The sequence below is a fragment of the Miscanthus floridulus genome, chromosome 7, assembly GCF_019320115.1.
Source record: "Miscanthus floridulus cultivar M001 chromosome 7, ASM1932011v1, whole genome shotgun sequence".
NCBI lineage: Eukaryota > Viridiplantae > Streptophyta > Magnoliopsida > Poales > Poaceae > Miscanthus > Miscanthus floridulus.
Window position 1 is genome coordinate 51,520,259 of NC_089586.1, and position 23,387 is coordinate 51,543,645.

General features: G+C 45.8%; 4 pseudogenes; all 4 read left to right on the forward strand.

The window, feature by feature from the left end:
- The first annotated feature begins 1,389 nt into the window (after positions 1-1,389).
- Positions 1,390-4,434, forward strand: LOC136465508 (galactoside 2-alpha-L-fucosyltransferase-like; annotated as a pseudogene).
- Positions 4,435-7,161: 2,727 nt separating this feature from the next.
- LOC136465509 (galactoside 2-alpha-L-fucosyltransferase-like) lies at positions 7,162-10,201 on the forward strand (annotated as a pseudogene).
- Positions 10,202-12,935: 2,734 nt separating this feature from the next.
- Positions 12,936-15,968, forward strand: LOC136465510 (galactoside 2-alpha-L-fucosyltransferase-like; annotated as a pseudogene).
- A 2,727-nt stretch (positions 15,969-18,695) lies between these two features.
- LOC136465511 (galactoside 2-alpha-L-fucosyltransferase-like) lies at positions 18,696-21,732 on the forward strand (annotated as a pseudogene).
- The last annotated feature ends 1,655 nt before the right edge of the window (positions 21,733-23,387 follow it).

The following is a 23,387-nucleotide window of genomic DNA, read 5'->3' on the forward strand; positions in this document are numbered from 1 at the left end:
AGCCATACCATTTGCCTTAAACAGTATTCATGCTCATTGTAAATATTCCAGAGTACACAAACGAATTCTTGGACATCAATGGTCTAAACATAATAGAACATAAGTATAGATAACTGTAAAAAAGTGTTATCAGCACTGTTCACTCATTGTGATTCGTAATACTCTAAACTTGTTTTCTGTAGCATTTGGAAAGCAGCAAAGGTTCTCACAATATGAGTTTTTTATTCAGTTGGAACCTGTGAAAGGAGAAAAATAATCGTAAGAATTGAGAAAATTTAGAATATTCACACTACACTTTTAGGCAAGTTGAAGGCAACTGGAACGCTTGAAAACATGATCATTGCTACATATAGGAAAGTTTTCTTTTTCTTTTTTAGAATACATGTAGATGACTTTATATTGCAATAATGTTATCCTATACTCTGAAGTATAGGCGATTCTGATATATTCGATACTGAACAGCAATGATGTTATTAATTCAAGGAAAATAGCTGAACTGCACTTCCTGTAACCAAAGGAATCATGTACCAATGTCCTTTTCCATTTGGCATCATAGATTTCTTCGATTTTTCAATCACAAAAAAGCCACTAGTGATTCAAGAATAAAATTAATCCCCTATCTAATCATTAATCTCAAAGTCTATTTTTGTCCATGTCATCACTTTTAAGTAGTTTGACAACTTGAAGACTTTGTAAGGAAGTGACAAGGTCAACCCTAGGAAATATATTGAGCACACCACTCAAATAATAAACACCCCTTCCTAATCATATTTCTATATAAATCCTCCTTGAGGTACCAGTGCCTAGCTCCAGCGCGTACAAGCTCATCTCCAGCGGCACGTCTGGTGGCGAACGAAGGACACGATTATAGATTTCTATATAAATCATGTCCTTCGTTTGCCACCAGACGCGCCGCTGGAGAAGATCCGTCTCGGACACAACCTCACACGTGCATATACCACTCATCAGCAAGGCTAGCTATCCCCATCTCCTTAGCTTGCTTGCACAAATCTCTCTCTATGTCTAGAGCTCCTCGCTGCATATCTACCGCCGATCCATCCGCTACTGATCTATGCCAATCTATATATGCAGCTCATGCATCTAACATACATGCCGTCACACAATCAAACCACATGCAGGAAGCCAGAGTTATGCCGTCACTGGATCCATAGAAAAAAAACGGGAGAGGATCCACGTCTGACTCACCAGGCTTGAAGAAGATGGAGAGGTGAAAAGTCGATAACCTTGAGCGGTGAGTTCCAAGACCTAAGAAACGGTGAAGATGCGGTTCAAACTTCAAGCCCTAACGGATCGAGGAACAGGGAAGGAGATGTGTTTGGAGGCGAGCTCACCTACGGAGGCGGAGTTCTGGTGTCGTTGTCCGCGGCGATGGCGACACGGGAGAGGATCTATGGCGGCGTGGGCACGCGGGTAGGTCAAGGGCGACACACGGGTAGGTCGAGGGCGGCGCACGGACAGGTCGAGGGCAGCTGCATGGGAACCTTGCACTCTGGATCCAGGCCGCGCAGGTGAAGCTCTGCGGCGGTGGAGGCGGCGGTGGTGCGGAGAAGCTACGCCATGGCGGCGGCATGATGGAGTCGAGTCGGGGAGGGAGCGGCGTCGGGAGGGCGATTCTGAGCGTTTCGGGTGGGCTGGGGTCTGAATCGGTAGCAGGCCACCATTTCATCGGTCGGAAACGGGCTGAAATGGTGAATTCTATTCTGGGGTCACCCAAACGGGCCAGTATCCGGAATGTAATTCAATTCAATCCAATTCAGGGGAACCAAACATATGGTCATCACCGTCACCCTACCAGAACTGCGATATGGGTCATGAATATCGTCAGATAATTAAATCACCATCATTTTTCGTATTAATCATTAGCATACATCTCGTTGATTCTGAAGTTAGTTAATCCAATGATGAGTTTACGCAAACAGGGCCTAATGGCTCGTGTTTTGCATGGGCATCGTTTGATTCTGATCGATCTCTGAGTTGGCCGACACTGATCTGATGGATGATGATGACCCATATGCATGCGAGTCCGCGACGGTGGACCAGAAACCATAATAATGTCTAGCAATATTATTTCCGAGCAACACATTATGAATTACGACGCCAGTCACTGATTAATGTGAAAGTTTTCTTATACGCATGCATGGATCATGCAACTCTGAACTTTTAAATTAAAAAAATGAAATGGGGCCGGTCTGAATCGAGTTAGGAAATCGACGAGTCACTCATTTTAGGGAGATGGTCGTCATCTCTTTCTGTATTCCAGCTGGTAGGTGAGCAAATATACTGTATTTCATGTAGTCAAAGAACTCAAAAGTATTTGGTCCATGGAATTAGCTCATTTTCGATGGGAAAAAGTCAACTTACCCCCTCAACTGTATATTGGCAGTAGTCTACTACACTCCTTCACCTATGAAACTAGTTATTCTACCTCTTAAACTATTAAACTGTCTAAATAACCCCATGAAATGGTTTTAAAGGTGGTTTCACTGCCATGACATATTAAAAATCTATATAACATCCTAACATATCAGTTTGACTGCATAGCCCTTTAACTATAAAATATGATATTGTAGCCCTTAAAGTATCTAATAATGTTCAAATAACCTCTTGGATGGTCTGTTTCGACACCATATCCCCCCACACTAGCCTAAGTACCTATGTTTGCATGCACGCCAATTTGCTGCCTCCACTTCCTGACCTCCATACTCTTTTTAGGCTAACCCATCACCCTAAGAGTGACAAGCGACATCTTGTCTCTTGCTCAACCTCCCAACACTCGTCGATGGCATTGAGCTCAAACACCATGTCTACACCCTCGTCATCCGGCTGTCTTTCCCAGTTTTTTGGTAGCCAAGAGGAGAAAAGCGAGAGGAGTCAAGGCCTCGAGGATGCGGGAGGGGCCGTATGATAAGGAGGATAGGGGCAGTGCATAATTATGCCTTCTATGAGTGTTGTGAGGTGGAGTAGGAGACAGTGTGATGCTCATTGGGAGGTGTCACAAACCTAGAAAGAGTAGAGAGAGGGAGGCAAGTAATGGGCTTGTGTGCAACATTGGTGCTTAGGCAAGTGTGGTAAGAACGGTGTCCACATGACCCTACAAATATCATCGATCCAGGGGGGTCATTTGAATATTATTATATGGTTTAAGAGTGTTACAATATCAGATTCTATAGTTGAGGGTGTTATATAGTCAACTTTGATATCACAAGTCACGTGATTTTTCACGTGAAAAATGCGCGCGAGCTACGCGTGCGTGTAGCAACAGTCTCCTTCTCTCTCATTTTCACCTATTTTGCATAGAGAGGAGACTCCCATATTTAAGCAAGGCAACCTCTCCTTGAATTAGCAATATGGGACTATAGCTTGTGCATGCTTTGGAATTTTCAGAATAGGCCAAACATGGGCCTAATCCAACAGGTCCAAGGAGAGCCTGCGGAACATGCTGCAGAGAGGCGCCACCGGCGTGTCCGCCGATGGGAACATGTCGTGGCCATCTCCACCGCAGCCGCCGCCATATGTGTACCTCCACCTCGCTGGCGAGTATGGCTTCCACGACAAGCTCTTCGACTACGGGGAGCACCATCGGCTCCTCCGCGGAGTGCCGTGGCTGCTCATGAGGGTGGACGACTACTTCGTGCCGGGGCTGTTCTTCATGCCGCCGTTCTTCGGAGAGCTCGAGGCCATCTTCCCAAAGAAAGACGTCGTATTCTACAACCTGGGTCGGTACCTTTTCCAGCCCAGCAACGCCATCTTGCCGCGCTGTCACGAGCAACTACAGCGCCAACCTCGTAGGAGCCAGCCGCCTCGTCGGCATCTAGATTAGGGTGTTCCAGGAGAAGCAGCCGCCGCAGCAAATCCTAGACCAGCTCCTGTCCTACGTCTGCGACGAGAAGCTGCTCCCAGAGATGACCACAAAATACAACAGCACGTCATCGTCCTACAGTGTCCTTGTGACATCGCTGAGCTTGTGGTACTACGAGAGGCTCAAGGGTGAGTATGGCAGCAGACTCACCAGCGGTGTACACCAGCCGAGCCACGAGGGGCGGCAGCGGTATGCGCAACGAAGTGCACAACGTGAAGTCGCTGAGCGAGATGTACCTGCTCAGCATGTGCGACGTGCTCGTCACCAGTGGCTTCTCCACATTCGAGTATGTCGCGCAGGGCCTCGGTGGGCTGCAGCCGTGGGTCATGTCGAGGCTGTCCCCATGGGAGGAGTGGACGGAGGGTCAGGCGGCGCCACAACCGCCATGCCAGCGCGCGCTCTCCATCGAGCCATGCTTCCACTCGCCGTCGTCCTATGACTGCATGGTGAGGAGGGACGTGGAGCTGGACAAGGTGACGTCCTACATCTGGCGCTGCGTGGACGTCAGCTGGGGCATAAAGCTTGTGAATCAATGCCATGACAGTCAGTGGTAGCATTTGTCAAATAGGCGCCGTATGTAGGCACTTGAACCTACTCCGAGCTTGCTTTGTTCCTTTTTTCCATTTGGTTAAACATTACATGCATAGATAAGTTCAGCTTATAAAAGCTTAAATTGATAGAAACTTTTTAAAATCAGGCAGAGAGGGAGGATCCTCACCTAATTTCATTATAGCATCTCCATAAGGGGACCCAATTATAATTTTGTAGTATCATAGAAAAAAACTTAATTCAACAAGGGTCCAACTCGAATCCCTACTGTAATTTATGAATGTCGCTAAACTTTCTCCTCGACCACATCTCTAAGGGGTGTGTAGGGAGCTCCACACTTCTTCCTACGAACACCCCCCCCAACTCACTCACGCGCATCTTTTAGTCCCACAACTCTCTTTCACGTCGCCACCCTATTCCCCTCCCCCGGTTAAGCCCCTCGGCCTGGTGCAGTTCCGACGTCCGCCCCCTCCCCGATGAGGCACGTTCAATATGGCTTCTCTGCTCGCAGCAAGGCACCCGACCCCACTTCGTCTCCTCTCTGCTTGTTGTCTGCGATGCTCCTCGTCCTCCTCGCAAACCTATAGCTCAGTAGATTTGGAACGATGGTAGATATGGTCTAATTATCAGTGGATCCTATATGCCAGCGCCTACTAGAATGGATCTGAGCACCCTTGTTTAAGGGCTCCTATTAGAGTAGGTGAAAAATATCAGACCTTAAAAAGTAAGGAGAGCCCTCATATCAAAAGTAAGATCCTAATTTGAGGGCTCGTGTTGAGTTGCTCTTACATAGATAGACTAGACTGATGGATTAATAATTATTCCAGAAATATATAACTCATGTTCATGATTATGACAGTCTCAAACTAGAAACTATGAGATAGTTTTCATACTTGTAAGTCATATAGACACTACAGAAAAAAATCATATTTTTCAATGAACTGTTTCTTTAAAATAGGACTGTCCAATCATATATCTTCTTTCTCCTCATCCCCCTAGGCCCTATCTCATATCTTCTTATCGATATTATGGGCCCAGATATCCAAAAAAAAACACCCAGCCAGAACAGAATGCCCCGAATAATTTATGCAGGAGGCCCAAACTAGATAGGGTATCTCTTGACTACTTGGTGGATATATTGTATTACACTCAAAACAAACTCAGATGAAAAAGTCGTTAACTGTAAAGATGCAGATCTCGTCGAGTACTATAACTTTGATGCCGATTTTACCTCTATTCGACATTGTTAATAATGTCAAATATGATCCAAGAACTTATATTAAATATTTGGACTTGTAAATCATCTCAAATGAAAAAGTTGTCCACCGTAAAAATATATAGCAAGAGAGCCATACCATTTGCCTTAAACAGTATTCATGCTCATTGTAAATATTCCAGAGTACACAAACGAATTCTTGGACATCAATGGTCTAAACATAATAGAACATAAGTATAGATAACTGTAAAAAAGTGTTATCAGCACTGTTCACTCATTGTGATTCGTAACACTCTCAACTTGTTTTTGTAGCATTTGGAAAGCGCAAAGGTTCTCACAATATGAGTTTTTTATTCATTTGGAACCTATGAAAGGAGAAAAATAATCGTAAGAATTGAGAAAATTTGGAATATTCACACTACACTTTTAGGCAAGTTGAAGGCAACTGGAACGCTTGAAAACATGATCATTGCTACATATAGGAAAGTTTTCTTTTTCTTTTTTAGAATACATGTAGATGACTTTATATTGCAATAATGTTATCCTATACTCTGAAGTATAGGCGATTCTGATATATTCGATACTGAACAGCAATGATGTTATTAATTCAAGGAAAATAGCTGAACTGCACTTCCTGTAACCAAAGGAATCATGTACCAATGTCCTTTTCCATTTGGCATCATAGATTTCTTTGATTTTTCAATCACAAAAAAGCCACTAGTGATTCAAGAATAAAATTAATCCCCTATCCAATCATTAATCTCAAAGTCTATTTTTGTCCATGTCATCACTTTTAAGTAGTTTGACAACTTGAAGACTTTGTAAGGAAGTGACAAGGTCAACCCTAGGAAATATATTGAGCACACCACTCAAATAATAAACACCCCTTCCTAATCATATTTCTATATAAATCCTCCTTGAGGTACCAGTGCTAGCTCCAACGCGTACAAGCTCATCTCCAGCGGCGCGTCTGGTGGCGAACGAAGGACACGATTATAGATTTCTATATAAATCGTGTCCTTCGTTCGCTACCAGACGCGCCGCTGGAGAAGATCCATCTCGGACACATCCTCGCACGTGCATATGCCACTCATCAGCAAGGCTAGCCATCCCCATCTCCTTAGCTTGCTTGCACAAATCTCTCTCTATGTCTAGCGCTCCTCGCTGCATATCTACCGCTGATCCATCCGCTACTGATCTATGCCAATCTATATATGCAGCTCATGCATCTAACCTACATGCCGTCACACAATCAAACCCCATCCAGGAAGCCAGAGTTATGCCGTCACTGGATCCATAGAAAAAAATGGGAGAGGATCCACGTCTGACTCACCAGGCTTGAAGAAGATGGAGAGGCGAAAAGTCGATAACCTTGAGCGGTGAGTTCCAAGACCTAAGAAACGGTGAAGATGCGGTTCAAACTTCAAGCCCTAACGGATCGAGGAACAGGGAAGGAGATGTGTTTGGAGGCGAGCTCACCTACGGAGGCGGAGTTCTGGTGTCGTTGTCCGCGGCGATGGCGACACGGGAGAGGATCTATGGCGGCGTGGGCCCGAGGGTAGGTCGAGGGCAACGCACGGGCAGGTCGAGGGCGGCGCACGGACAGGTCGAGGGTAGCTGCATGGGAACCTTGCGATCTGGATCTAGGCCGCGTAGGTGAAGCTCTGCGGCGGTGGAGGCGGCGACGGTGTGGAGAAGCTACGCCATGGCGGCGGCACGATGGAGTCGAGTCGGGGAGGGAGCGGCGTCGGGAGGGGGATTCTGAGCATTTCGGGTGGGCTGGGGTCCGAATCGGTAGCAGGCCACCATTTCATTGGTCAGAAACGGGCTGAAATGGTGAATTCTATTCTGGGGTCACCCAAACGTGCTAGTATCCGGAATGTAATTCAATTCAGTCCAATTCAGGGGAACCAAACATATGGTCATCGCCGTCACCCTACCAGAACTGCGATATGGGTCATGAATATCGTCAGATAATTAAATCACCATCATTTTTCATATTAATCATTGGCATACTTCTCGTTGATTCTGAAGTTAGTTAATCCAATTATGAGTTTACGCAAACAGGGCCTAATGGCTCGTGTTTTGCGTGGGCATCGTTTGATTCTGATCGATCTCTGAGTTGGCCGACACTGATCTGATGGATGATGATGACCCATATGCATGCGAGTCCACGACGGTGGACCAGAAACCATAATAATGTCTAGCAATATTATTTCTGAGCAACACATTATGAATTACGACGCAAGTCCCTGATTAATGTGAAAGTTTTCTTATACGCATGCATGGATCATGCAACTCTGAACTTTTAACTTAAAAAAAATGAAATGGGGCTGGTCTGAATCGAGTTAGGAAATCGACGAGTCACTCATTTTAGGGAGATGGTCGTCATCTCTTTCTGTATTCCAGCTAGTAGGTGAGCATATATAATGTATTTCATGTAGTCAAAGAACTCAAAAGTATTTGGTCCGTGGAATTAGCTCATTTTAGATGGGAAAAAGTCAACTTACCCCCTCAACTATATATTGGCGGTAGTCTACTACACTCCTTCACCTATGAAACTAGTTATTCTACCTCTTAAACTATTAAACCGTCTAAATAACCCCATGAAATGGTTTTAAAGGTGGTTTCACTGCCATGACATATTAAAAAATCTATATAACATCCTGACATATCAGTTTGACTGCATAGCCCTTTAACTATAAAATATGATATTGTAGCCCTTAAAGTATCTAATAATGTTCAAATAACCTCTTGGATGGTCTGTTTCGACACCATATCCCCCCACACTAGCCTAAGTACCTATGTTTGCATGCACGCCAATTTGTTGCCTCCACTTCCTGACCTCCATACTCTTTTTAGGCTAACCCAACACCCTAAGAGTGACAAGCGACATCTTGTCTCTTGCTCAACCTCCCAACACTCGTCGATGGCATTGAGCTCAAACACCATGTCTACACCCTCGTCATCCTGCTGCCTTTCCCAGTTTTTTAGTAGCCAAGAGGAGAAAAGCGAGAGGAGTCAAGGTCTTGAGGATGCAGGAGGGGCCGTATGATAAGGAGGATAGGCGCAGTGCATAATTATGCCTTCTATGAGTGTTGTGAGGTGGAGTAGGAGACAGTGTGATGCTCATTGGGAGGTGTCACAAACCTAGAAAGAGTAGAGAGAGGGAGGCAACTAATGGGCTTGCGTGCAACATTGGTGCTTAGGCAAGTGTGGTAAGAACGGTGTCCACATGACCCTACAAATATCATCGATCTAGGGGGGTCATTTGAATATTATTATATGGTTTAAGAGTGTTACAATATCAGATTCTATAGTTGAGGGTGTTATATAGTCAACTTTGATATCACAAGTCACGTGATTTTTCACGCGAAAAATGCGCGTGAGCTGCGCGTGCGTGTAGCAACAGTCTCCTTCTCTCTCATTTTCACCTATTTTGCATAGAGAGGAGACTCCCATATTTAAGCAAGGCAACCTCTCCTTGAATTAGCAATATGGGACTATAGCTTGTGCATGCTTTGGAAATTTTAGATTAGGCCAAACATGGGCCTAAATCCAACAGTCCAAGGAGAGCCTGCGGAACATGCTATAAGAGGCGCCGTCGGCGTGTCCGCCGACGGGAACATGTCGTGGCCGTCTCCACCACAGCCGCCGCAATATGTGTACCTCCACCTCGCTGGCGAGTATGGCTTCCACGACAAGCTCTTCTACTACAGGGAGCACCATCGGCTCCTCCGTGGAGTGACGTGGCTGCTCATGAGGGTGGACGGCTACTTCGTGCCGGGGCTATTCTTCACGCCGCCGTTCGTCGGAGAGCTCGAGGCCATGTTCTCGGAGAAAGACACCGTATTCTACCACCTGGGTCGGTACCTTTTCCACCCCAGCAACGCCGTCTTGCCGCGCTGTCACGAGCTACTACAGCGCCAACCTCACAGGCGTCGGCCGCCTCATCGGCATCCAGATCAGGGTGTTCCAGGAGAAGCAGCCACCGTAGCAAATCCTGGACCAGCTCCTGTCCTGCGTCTGCGACGAGAAGCTGCTCCCAGAGACGACCACAAAATACAACGGCATGTCGTTGTCCTACGGTGTCCTTGTGATGTCGCTAAGCTCGTGGTACTACGAGAGGCTCAAGGGCGAGTACGGCGGCAAACTCACCGGCGGCGTACACCAGCCGAGCCACGAGGGGCGGCAGCGGTATGCGCAACTAAGTGCACAACGTGAAGTCGATGAGCGAGATGTACCTGCTCAGCATGTGCGACGTGCTCGTCACCAGTGGCTTCTCCACGTTCGGGTACGTCGCGTAGGGCCTCGGCGGGCTGCAGCCGTGGGTCATGTCGAGGCCGTCCCCGTGGGAGGAGTGGATGGAGGGTCAGGCAGCGCCATAACCGCCATGCCAGCGCGCGCTCTCCGTCGAGCCGTGCTTCCACTCGCCGTCGTCCTATGACTGCACGGTGAGGAGGGACGTGGAGCTGGACAAGGTGACGTCCTACATTTGGCGCTGCATGGACGTCAACTGGGGCATAAAGCTTGTGAATCAATGCCGTGACAGTTAGTGGTAGCATTTGTCAAATAGGCACCGTATGTAGGCACTTGAACCTACTCCGAGCTTGCTTTGTTCCTTTTTTCCATTTGGTTAAACATTACATGCATAGATAAGTTCAGCTTATAAAAGCTTAAATTGATAGAAACTTTTTAAAATCAGGCAGAGAGGGAGGATCCTCACCTAATTTCATTATAGCATCTCCATAAGGGGACCCAATTATAATTTTGTAGTATCATAGAAAAAAAACTTAATTCAACAAGGGTCCAACTCGAATCCCTACTGTAATTTATGAATGTCGCTAAACTTCCTCCTCGACCACATCTCTAAGGGGTGTGTAGGGAGCTCCACACTTCTTCCTACGAACACCCCCCCAACTCACTCACGCGCATCTTTTAGTCCCACAACTCTCTTTCACGTCGCCGCCCTATTCCCCTCCCCCGGTTAAGCCCCTCGGCCTAGTGCGGTTCCGACGTCCGCCCCCTCCTCGATGAGGCACGTTCAATATGGCTTCTCTCCTCGCAGCAAGGCACCCGGTCCCACTTCGTCTCCTCTCTGCTTGTTGTCTGTGATGCTCCTCGTCCTCCTCGCGAACCTATAGCTCAGTAGATTTGGAACGATGGTAGATATGGTCTAATTATCAGTGGATCCTATATGCTAGCGCCTACTAGAATCGATTTGAGCACCCTTGTTTAAGGGCTCCTATTAGAGTAGGTGAAAAATATCAGACCTTAAAAAGTAAGGAGAGCCCTCATATCAAAAGTAAGATCCCAATTTGAGGGCTCGTGTTGAGTTGCTCTTACGTAGACAGACTAGACTGATGGATTAATAATTATTCCAGAAATATATAACTCATGTTCATGATTATGACAGTCTCAAACTAGAAACTATGGGATAGTTTTCATACTTGTAAGTCATATAGACACTACAGAAAAAAAAATCATATTTTTCAATGAACTGTTTCTTTAAAATAGGACTATCCAATCATATATCTTCTTTCTCCTCATCCCCCTAGGCCCTATCTCATATCTTCTTATCGATATTATGGGCCCAGATATCCAAAAAAACACCCAGCCAGAACAGAATGCCCCGAATAATTTATGCAGGAGGCCCAAACTAGATAGGGTATCTCTCGACTACTTGGTGGATATGTTGTATTACACTCAAAACAAACTCAGATGAAAAAGTCGTTAACTGCAAAGATGCAGATCTCGTCGAGTACTATAACTTTGATGTTGATTTTACCTCTATTCGACATTGTTAATAATGTCAAATATGATCCGAGAACTTATACTAAATATTTGGACTTGTAAATCATCTCAAATGAAAAAGTTGTCCACCGTAAAAATATATAGCAAGAGAGCCATACCATTTGCCTTAAACAGTATTCATGCTCATTGTAAATATTCCAGAGTACACAAACAAATTCTTGGACATCAATGGTCTAAACATAATAGAACATAAGTATAGATAACTGTAAAAAAGTGTTATCAGCACTGTTCACTCATTGTGATTCGTAACACTCTCAACTTGTTTTTGTAGCATTTGGAAAGCGCAAAGGTTCTCACAATATGAGTTTTTTATTCATTTGGAACCTATGAAAGGAGAAAAATAATCGTAAGAATTGAGAAAATTTGGAATATTCACACTACACTTTTAGGCAAGTTGAAGGCAACTGGAACGCTTGAAAACATGATCATTGCTACATATAGGAAAGTTTTCTTTTTCTTTTTTAGAATACATGTAGATGACTTTATATTGCAATAATGTTATCCTATACTCTGAAGTATAGGCGATTCTGATATATTCGATACTGAACAGCAATGATGTTATTAATTCAAGGAAAATAGCTGAACTGCACTTCCTGTAACCAAAGGAATCATGTACCAATGTCCTTTTCCATTTGGCATCATAGATTTCTTCGATTTTTCAATCACAAAAAAGCCACTAGTGATTCAAGAATAAAATTAATCCCCTATCCAATCATTAATCTCAAAGTCTATTTTTGTCCATGTCATCACTTTTAAGTAGTTTGACAACTTGAAGACTTTGTAAGGAAGTGACAAGGTCAACCCTAGGAAATATATTGAGCACACCACTCAAATAATAAACACCCCTTCCTAATCATATTTCTATATAAATCCTCCTTGAGGTACCAGTGCTAGCTCCAGCGCGTACAAGCTCATCTCCAGCGGCGCGTCTGGTGGCGAACGAAGGACACGATTATAGATTTCTATATAAATCGTGTCCTTCGTTCGCCACCAGACGCGCCGCTGGAGAAGATCCATCTCGGACACATCCTCGCACGTGCATATGCCACTCATTAGCAAGGCTAGCCATCCCCATCTCCTTAGCTTGCTTGCACAAATCTCTCTCTATGTCTAGCGCTCCTCGCTGCATATCTACCGCTGATCCATCCGCTACTGATCTATGCCAATCTATATATGCAGCTCATGCATCTAACCTACATGCCGTCACACAATCAAACCCCATCTAGGAAGCCAGAGTTATGCCGTCATTGGATCCATAGAAAAAAAATGGGAGAGGATCCACGTCTGACTCACCAGGCTTGAAGAAGATGGAGAGGCGAAAAGTCGATAACCTTGAGCGGTGAGTTCCAAGACCTAAGAAACGGTGAAGATGCGGTTCAAACTTCAAGCCCTAACGGATCGAGGAACAGGGAAGGAGATGTGTTTGGAGGCGAGCTCACCTACGGAGGCGGAGTTCTGGTGTCGTTGTCCGCGGCGATGGCGACACGGGAGAGGATCTATGGCGGCATGGGCCCGAGGGTAGGTCGAGGGCGACGCACGGGCAGGTCGAGGGCGGCGCACGGATAGGTCGAGGGCAGCTACATGGGAACCTTGCGATCTGGATCCAGGCCGCGCAGGTGAAGCTCTGCGGCGGTGGAGGCGGCGGCGGTGCGGAGAAGCTACGCCATGGCGGCGGCACGATGGAGTTGAGTCGGGGAGGGAGCGGCGTCGGGAGGGGGATTCTGAGCGTTTCGGGTGGGCTGGGGTCCGAATCGGTAGCAGGCCACCATTTCATCGGTTCGAAATGGGCTGAAATGGTGAATTCTATTCTGGGGTCACCCAAACAGGCCAGTATCCGGAATGTAATTCAATTCAGTCCAATTTAGGGGAACCAAACATATGGTCATCGCCGTCACCCTACCAGAACTGCGATATGGGTCATGAATATCGTCAGATAATTAAATCACCATCATTTTTTGTATTAATCATTGGCATACTTCTCGTTGATTCTGAAGTTAGTTAATCCAATTATGAGTTTACGCAAATAGGGCCTAATGGCTCATGTTTCACGTGGGCATCGTTTGATTCTGATCAATCTCTGAGTTGGCCGACACTGATCTGATGGATGATGATGACCCATATGCATGCGAGTCCGCGACGGTGGACCAGAAACCATAATAATGTCTAGCAATATTATTTTCGAGCAACACATTATGAATTACGACGCCAGTCACTGATTAATGTGAAAGTTTTCTTATATGCATGCATGGATCATGCAACTCCAGACTTTTAACTTAAAAAACGAAATGGGGCCGGTCTGAATCGAGTTAGGAAATCGACGAGTCACTCATTTTAGGGAGATGGTCGTCATCTCTTTCTGTATTCCAGCTGGTAGGTGAGCAGATATACTGTATTTCATGTAGTCAAAGAACTCAAAAGTATTTGGTCCGTGGAATTAGCTCATTTTAGATGGGAAAAAGTCAACTTACCCCCTCAACTGTATATTGGCGGTAGTCTACTACACTCCTTCACCTATGAAACTAGTTATTCTACCTCTTAAACTATTAAACCGTCTAAATAACCCCATGAAATGGTTTTAAAGGTGGTTTCGCTGCCATGACATATTAAAAAATCTATATAACATCATGACATATCAGTTTGACTGCATAGCCCTTTAACTATAAAATATGATATTGTAGCCCATAAAGTATCTAATAATGTTCAAATAACCTCTTGGATGGTCTGTTTCGACACCATATCCCCCCACACTAGCCTAAGTACCTATGTTTGCATGCACGCCAATTTGTTGCCTCCACTTCCCGACCTCCATACTCTTTTTCGGCTAACCCATCACCCTAAGAGTGACAAGCGACATCTTGTCTCTTGCTCAACCTCCCAACACTCGTCGATGGCATTGAGCTCAAACACCATGTCTACACCCTCGTCATCCTGCTACCTTTCCCAGTTTTTTAGTAGCCAAGAGGAGAAAAGCGAGAGGATCAAGGTCTCGAGGATGTGGGAGGGGTCGTATGATAAGGAGGATAGGCGCAGTGCATAATTATGCCTTCTATGAGTGTTGTGAGGTGGAGTAGGAGACAGTGTGATGCTCATTGGGAGGTGTCACAAACCTAGAAAGAGTAGAGAGAGGGAGGCAGCTAATGGGCTTGTGTGCAACATTGGTGCTTAGGCAAGTGTGGTAAGAACGGTGTCCACATGACCCTACAAATATCATCGATCCAGGGGGGTCATTTGAATATTATTATATTTATAATATCATATTCTATAGTTGAGGGTGTTATATAGTCAACTTTGATATCACAAGTCACGTGATTTTTCACGCGAAAAATGCGCGCGAGTTGCGCGTGCGTGTAGCAACAGTCTCCTTCTCTCTCATTTTCACCTATTTTGCATAGAGAGGAGACTCCCATATTTAAGCAAGGCAACCTCTCCTTGAATTAGCAATATGGGACTATAGCTTGTGCATGCTTTGGAATTTTTAGATTGGGCCAAACAAGGGACTAAATCCAACAGGTCCAAGGAGAGCCTGCAGAACATGCTGCAGAGAGGCGCCGCCGGCGTGTCCGCCGACGGGAACATGTCGTGGTCGTCTCCACCGCAGTCGCCGCCATATGTGTACCTCCACCTCGCTGGCGAGTACAGCTTCCACGACAAGCTCTTCTACTACGGGGAGCACCATCGGCTCCTCCATGGAGTGCCGTGGCTGCTCATGAGGGCGGACGACTACTTCGTGCCGGGGCTGTTCTTCACGCCACCGTTCGTCAGAGAGCTCGAGGCCATGTTCGCGAAGAAAGACGCCGTATTCTACCACCTGGGTCGGTACCTTTTCCACCCCAGCAACGCCGTCTTGCCGCGCTGTCACGAGCTACTACAGCGCCAACCTCGTAGGCGTCGGCCGCCTCATTGGCATCTAGATCAGGGTGTTCTAGGAGAAGCAGCCACCACAGGAAATCCTGGACCAGCTCCTGTCCTGCGTCCACGACGAGAAGCTGCTCCCAGAGACGACCACAAAATACAACGGCACATCATCGTCCTATGGTGTCCTTGTGACGTCGCTGAGCTCGTGGTACAACGAGAGGCTCAAGGGCGAGTACGGCGGCAGACTCACCGGTGGCGTACACCAGCCGAGCCATGAGGGGTGGCAGCGGTATGCGCAACGAAGTGCACAATGTGAAGTCGCTGAGCGAGATGTACCTGCTCAGCATGTGCGACGTGCTCGTCACTAGTGGCTTCTTCATGTTCGGGTACGTCGTGCAGGGCCTCGGCGGGCTGCAACCGTGGGTCATGTCGAGGCCGTCCCCATGGGAGGAGTGGACGGAGGGTCAGGCCGCGCCACAACCGCCATGCCAGCGAGCGCTCTCCGTTGAGCCATGCTTCCACTCGCCGTCGTCCTATGACTGCACGGTGAGGAGGGACGTGAAGCTGGACAAGGTGACATCCTACATCTGGCGCTGCATGGACGTCAACTGGGGCATAAAGCTTGTGAATCAATGCCGTGACAGTCAGTGGTAGCATTTGTCAAATAGGCGCCGTATGTAGGCACTTGAACCTACTCCGAGCTTGCTTTGTTCCTTTTTTCCATTTGGTTAAACATTACATGCATAGATAAGTTTAGCTTATAAAAGCTTAAATTGATAGAAACTTTTTAAAATCAGGCAGAGAGGGAGGATCCTCACCTAATTTCATTATAGCATCTCCATAAGGGGACCCAATTATAGTTTTGTAGTATCATAGAAAAAAAACTTAATTCAACAAGGGTCCAACTCGAATCCCTACTGTAATTTATGAATGTCGCTAAACTTCCTCCTCGACCACATCTCTAAGGGGTGTGTAGGGAGCTCCACACTTCTTCCTACGAACACCCCCCCAACTCACTCACGCGCATCTTTTAGTCCCACAACTCTCTTTCACGTCGCCGCCCTATTCCCCTCCCCCGGTTAAGCCCCTTAGCCTGGTGCGGTTCCGACGTCCGCCCCCTCCCCGATGAGGCACGTTCAATACGGCTTCTCTCCTCACAGCAAGGCACCCGACCCCACCTTGTCTCCTCTCTGCTTGTTGTCTGCGATGCTCCTCGTCCTCCTCGCGAACCTATAGCTCAGTAGATTTGGAACAATGGTAGATATGGTCTAATTATCAGTGGATCCTATATGCCAGCACCTACTAGAATGGATTTGAGCACCCTTGTTTAAGGGCTCCTATTAGAGTAGGTGAAAAATATCAGACCTTAAAAAGTAAGGAGAGCCCTCATATCAAAAGTAAGATCCTAATTTGAGGGCTCGTGTTGAGTTGCTCTTACATAGACAGACTAGACTGATGGATTAATAATTATTCTAGAAATATATAACTCATGTTCATGATTATGACAGTCTCAAACTAGAAACTATGAGATAGTTTTCATACTTGTAAGTCATATAGACACTGCAGAAAAAAATCATATTTTTCAATGAACTGTTTCTTTAAAATAGGACTGTCCAATCATATATCTTCTTTCTCCTCATCCCCCTAGGCCCTATCTCATATCTTCTTATCGATATTATGGGCCCAGATATCCAAAAAAACACCCAGCCAGAACAGAATGCCTCGAATAATTTATGCAGGAGGCCCAAACTAGATAGGGTATCTCTTGACTACTTGGTGGATATATTGTATTACACTAAAAACAAACTCAGATGAAAAAGTCGTTAACTGCAAAGATGCAGATCTCGTCGAGTACTATAACTTTGATGCCGATTTTACCTCTATTTGACATTGTTAATAATGTCAAATATGATCCAAGAACTTATATTAAATATTTGGACTTGTAAATCATCTCAAATGAAAAAGTTGTCCACCATAAAAATATATAGCAAGAGAGCCATACCATTTGCCTTAAACAGTATTCATGCTCATTGTAAATATTCCAGAGTACACAAACGAATTCTTGGACATCAATGGTCTAAACATAATAGAACATAAGTATAGATAACTGTAAAAAAGTGTTATCAGCACTGTTCACTCATTGTGATTCGTAACACTCTCAACTTGTTTTTGTAGCATTTGGAAAGCACAAAGGTTCTCACAATATGAGTTTTTTATTCATTTGGAACCTATGAAAGGAGAAAAATAATCGTAAGAATTGAGAAAATTTGGAATATTCACACTACACTTTTAGGCAAGTTGAAGGCAACTGGAACGCTTGAAAACATGATCATTGCTACATATAGGAAAGTTTTCTTTTTCTTTTTTAGAATACATGTAGATGACTTTATATTGCAATAATGTTATCCTATACTCTGAAGTATAGGCGATTCTGATATATTCGATACTGAACAGCAATGATGTTATTAATTCAAGGAAAATAGCTGAACTGCACTTCCTGTAACCAAAGGAATCATGTACCAATGTCCTTTTCCATTTGGCATCATAGATTTCTTCGATTTTTCAATCACAAAAAAGCCACTAGTGATTCAAGAATAAAATTAATCCCCTATCCAATCATTAATCTCAAAGTCTATTTTTGTCCATGTCATCACTTTTAAGTAGTTTGACAACTTGAAGACTTTGTAAGGAAGTGACAAGGTCAACCCTAGGAAATATATTGAGCACACCACTCAAATAATAAACACCCCTTCCTAATCATATTTCTATATAAATCCTCCTTGAGGTACCAGTGCTAGCTCCAGCGCGTACAAGCTCATCTCCAGCGGCGCGTCTGGTGGCGAACGAAGGACACGATTATAGATTTCTATATAAATCGTGTCCTTCGTTCGCCACCAGACGCGCCGCTGGAGAAGATCCATCTCGGACACATCCTCGCACGTGCATATGCCACTCATCAGCAAGGCTAGCCATCCCCATCTCCTTAGCTTGCTTGCACAAATCTCTCTCTATGTCTAGCGCTCCTCGCTGCATATCTACCGCCGATCCATCCGCTACTGATCTATGCCAATCTATATATGCAGCTCATGCATCTAACCTACATGCCGTCACACAATCAAACCCCATCCAGGAAGCCAGAGTTATGCCGTCACTGGATCCATAGAAAAAAAAATGGGAGAGGATCCACGTCTGACTCACCAGGCTTGAAGAAGATGGAGAGGTGAAAAGTCGATAACCTTGAGCGGTGAGTTCCAAGACCTAAGAAACGGTGAAGATGCGGTTCAAACTTCAAGCCCTAATGGATCGAGGAACAGGGAAGGAGATGTGTTTGGAGGCGAGCTCACCTACGGAGGCGAAGTTCTGGTGTCGTTGTCCGCGGCGATGGCGACACGGGAGAGGATCTATGGCGGCGTGGGCCCGAGGGTAGGTCGAGGGCAACGCACGGGCAGGTTGAGGGCGGCGCACGGACAGGTCGAGGGCAGCTGCATGGGAACCTTGCGATCTGGATCTAGGCCGCGTAGGTGAAGCTCTGCGGCGGTGGAGGCAGCGGCGGTGTGGAGAAGCTACGCCATGGAGGCGGCACGATGGAGTCGAGTCGGGGAGGGAGCGGCATCGGGAGGGGGATTCTGAGCGTTTCAGGTGGGCTGGGGTCCAAATCGGTAGCAGGCCACCATTTCATCGGTCAGAAACGGGCTGAAATGGTGAATTCTATTCTGGGGTCACCCAAACGGGCTAGTATCCGGAATGTAATTCAATTCAGTCCAATTCAGGTGAACCAAACATATGGTCATCGCCGTCACCCTACCAGAACTGCGATATGGGTCATGAATATCGTCAGATAATTAAATCACCATCATTCTTCATATTAATCATTGGCATACTTCTCGTTGATTCTGAAGTTAGTTAATCCAATTATGAGTTTATGCAAACAGGGCCTAATGGCTCGTGTTTCGCGTGGGCATCGTTTGATTCTGATCGATCTCTGAGTTGGCCGACACTGATCTGATGGATGATGATGACCCATATGCATGCGAGTCCACAACGGTGGACCAGAAACCATAATAATGTCTAGCAATATTATTTCCGAGCAACACATTATGAATTACGACGCCAGTCACTGATTAATGTGAAAGTTTTCTTATACGCATGCATGGATCATGCAACTCCGAACTTTTAACTTAAAAAACGAAATGGGGCCGGTCTGAATCGAGTTAGGAAATCGACAAGTCACTCAATTTAGGGAGATGGTCGCCATCTCTTTCTGTATTCCAGCTGGTAGGTGAGCAGATATACTGTATTTCATGTAGTCAAAGAACTCAAAAGTATTTGGTCCGTGGAATTAGCTCATTTTAGATGGGAAAAAGTCAACTTACCCCCTCAACTGTATATTGGCGGTAGTCTACTACACTCCTTCACCTATGAAACTAGCTATTCTACCTCTTAAACTATTAAACCATCTAAATAACCCCATGAAATGGTTTTAAAGGTGGTTTCGCTGCCATGACATATTAAAAAATCTATATAACATCCTGACATATCAGTTTGACTGCATAGCCCTTTAACTATAAAATATGATATTGTAGCCCTTAAAGTATCTAATAATGTTCAAATAACCTCTTGGATGGTCTGTGTCGACACCATATCCCCCCACACTAGCCTAAGTACCTATGTTTGCATGCACGCCAATTTGTTGCCTCCACTTCCCGACCTCCATACTCTTTTTAGGCTAACTCATCACCCTAAGAGTGACAAGCGACATCTTGTCTCTTGCTCAACCTCCCAACACTCGTCGATGGCATTGAGCTCAAACACCATGTCTACACCCTCGTCATCCGGCTATCTTTCCCAGTTTTTAGTAGCCAAGAGGAGAAAAGCGAGAGGAGTCAAGGTCTCGAGGATGCAGGAGGGGCCGTATGATAAGGAGGATAGGCGCAGTGCATAATTATGCCTTCTATGAGTGTTGTGAGGTGGAGTAGGAGACAGTGTGATGCTCATTGGGAGGTGTCACAAACCTAGAAAGAGTAGAGAGAGGGAGGCAGCTAATGGGCTTGCGTGCAACATTGGTGCTTAGGCAAGTGTGGTAAGAACGGTGTCCACATGACCCTACAAATATCATCGATCCAGGGGGGTCATTTGAATATTATTATATGGTTTAAGAGTGTTACAATATCAGATTCTATAGTTGAGGGTGTTATATAGTCAACTTTGATATCACAAGTCACGCGATTTTTCACGCGAAAAATGCGCGCGAGCTGCGCGTGCGTGTAGCAACAGTCTCCTTCTCTCTCATTTTCACCTATTTTGCATAGAGAGGAGACTCCCATATTTAAGCAAGGCAACCTCTCCTTGAATTAGCAATATGGGACTATAGCTTGTGCATGCTTTGGAATTTTTAGATTAGGCCAAACATGGGCCTAAATCCAACAGTCCAAGGAGAGCCTGCGGAACATGCTATAAGAGGCGCCGCCGGCGTGTCTGCCGACGGGAACATGTCGTGGCCGTCTCCACCGCAGCCGCCGCCATATGTGTACCTCCACCTCGCTGGCGAGTATGGCTTCCACGACAAGCTCTTCTACTGCAGGGAGCACCATCGGCTCCTCCGTGGAGTGCCGTGGCTGCTCATGAGGGCGGACGGCTACTTCGTGCCGGGGCTGTTCTTCACGCCGCCGTTCGTCGGAGAGCTCGAGGCCATGTTCCCGGAGAAAGACACCGTATCCTACCACCTGGGTCGGTACCTTTTCCACCCCAGCAACGCCGTCTTGCCGCGCTGTCACGAGCTACTACAGCGCCAACCTCACAGGCGTCGGCCGCCTCATCGGCATCCAGATCAGGGTGTTCCAGGAGAAGCAGCCACCGTAGCAAATCCTGGACTAGCTCCTGTCCTACGTCCGCGACGAGAAGCTGCTCCCAGAGACGACCACAAAATACAACGGCACGTCGTAGTCCTACGGTGTCCTTGTGACGTCGCTGAGCTCGTGGTACTACGAGAGGCTCAAGGGCGAGTACGGCGTCAAACTCACCGGCGACGTACACCAGCCGAGCCACGAGGGGCGGCAGCGGTATGCGCAACGAAGTGCACAATGTGAAGTCGATGAGCGAGATGTACCTGCTCAGCATGTGCGACGTGCTCGTCACCAGTGGCTTCTCCACGTTCGGGTACGTCGCGCAGGGCCTCGGTGGGCTGCAGCCGTGGGTCATGTCGAGGCCGTCCCCGTGGGAGGAGTGGACGGAGGGTCAGGCGGCGCCACAACCGCCATGCCAGCGCGCGCTCTCCGTCGAGCCGTGCTTCCACTCGCCGTCGTCCTATGACTGCACGGTGAGGAGGGACGTGGAGCTGGACAAGGTGACGTCCTACATTTGGCGCTGCGTGGACGTCAACTGGGGCATAAAGCTTGTGAATCAATGCCGTGACAGTTAGTGGTAGCATTTGTCAAATAGGCACCGTATGTAGGCACTTGAACCTACTCCGAGCTTGCTTTGTTCCTTTTTTCCATTTGGTTAAACATTACATGCATAGATAAGTTCAGCTTATAAAAGCTTAAATTGATAGAAACTTTTTAAAATTAGGCAGAGAGGGAGGATCCTCACCTAATTTCATTATAGCATCTCCATAAGGGGACCCAATTATAATTTTGTAGTATCATAGAAAAAAACTTAATTCAACAAGGGTCCAACTCGAATCCCTACTGTAATTTATGAATGTCGCTAAACTTCCTCCTCGACCACATCTCTAAGGGGTGTGTAGGGAGCTCCACACTTCTTCCTATGAACACCCCCCAACTCACTCACGCGCATCTTTTAGTCCCACAACTCTCTTTCACGTCGCCGCCCTATTCCCCTCCCCCGGTTAAGCCCCTCGGCCTAGTGCGGTTCCGACGTCCGCCCCCTCCCCGATGAGGCACGTTCAATACGGCTTCTCTCCTCGCAGCAAGGCACCCGGCCCCACTTCGTCTCCTCTCTGCTTGTTGTCTACGATGCTCCTCGTCCTCCTCGCGAACCTATAGCTCAGTAGATTTGGAACGATGGTAGATATGGTCTAATTATCAGTGGATCCTATATGCCAGCGCCTACTAGAATGGATTTGAGCACCCTTGTTTAAGGGCTCCTATTAGAGTAGGTGAAAAATATCAGACCTTAAAAAGTAAGGAGAGCCCTCATATCAAAAGTAAGATCCCAATTTGAGGGCTCGTGTTGAGTTGCTCTTACATAGACAGACTAGACTGATGGATTAATAATTATTCCAGAAATATATAACTCATGTTCATGATTATGACAGTCTCAAACTAGAAACTATGAGATAGTTTTCATACTTGTAAGTCATATAGACACTACAGAAAAAAAAATCATATTTTTCAATGAACTGTTTCTTTAAAATAGGACTGTCCAATCATATATCTTCTTTCTCCTCATCCCCCTAGGCCCTATCTCATATCTTCTTATCGATATTATGGGCCCAGATATCCAAAAAAACACCCAGCCAGAACAGAATGCCCCAAATAATTTATGCAGGAGGCCCAAACTAGATAGGGTATCTCTCGACTACTTGGTGGATATATTGTATTACACTCAAAACAAACTCAGATGAAAAAGTCGTTAACTGCAAAGATGCAGATCTCGTCGAGTACTATAACTTTGATGCTGATTTTACCCCTATTCGACATTGTTAATAATGTCAAATATGATCCGAGAACTTATATTAAATATTTGGACTTGTAAATCATCTCAAATGAAAAAGTTGTCCACCGTAAAAATATATAACAAGAGAGCCATACCATTTGCCTTAAACAGTATTCATGCTCATTGTAAATATTCCAGAGTACACAAACGAATTCTTGGACATCAATGGTCTAAACATAATAGAACATAAGTATAGATAACCGTAAAAAAGTGTTATCAGCACTGTTCACTCATTGTGATTCGTAATACTCTAAACTTGTTTTGTAGCATTTGGAAAGCGCAAAGGTTCTCACAATATGAGTTTTTTTATTCATTTGGAACCTGTGAAAGGAGAAAAATAATCGTAAGAATTGAGAAAATTTAGAATATTCACACTACACTTTTAGGCAAGTTGAA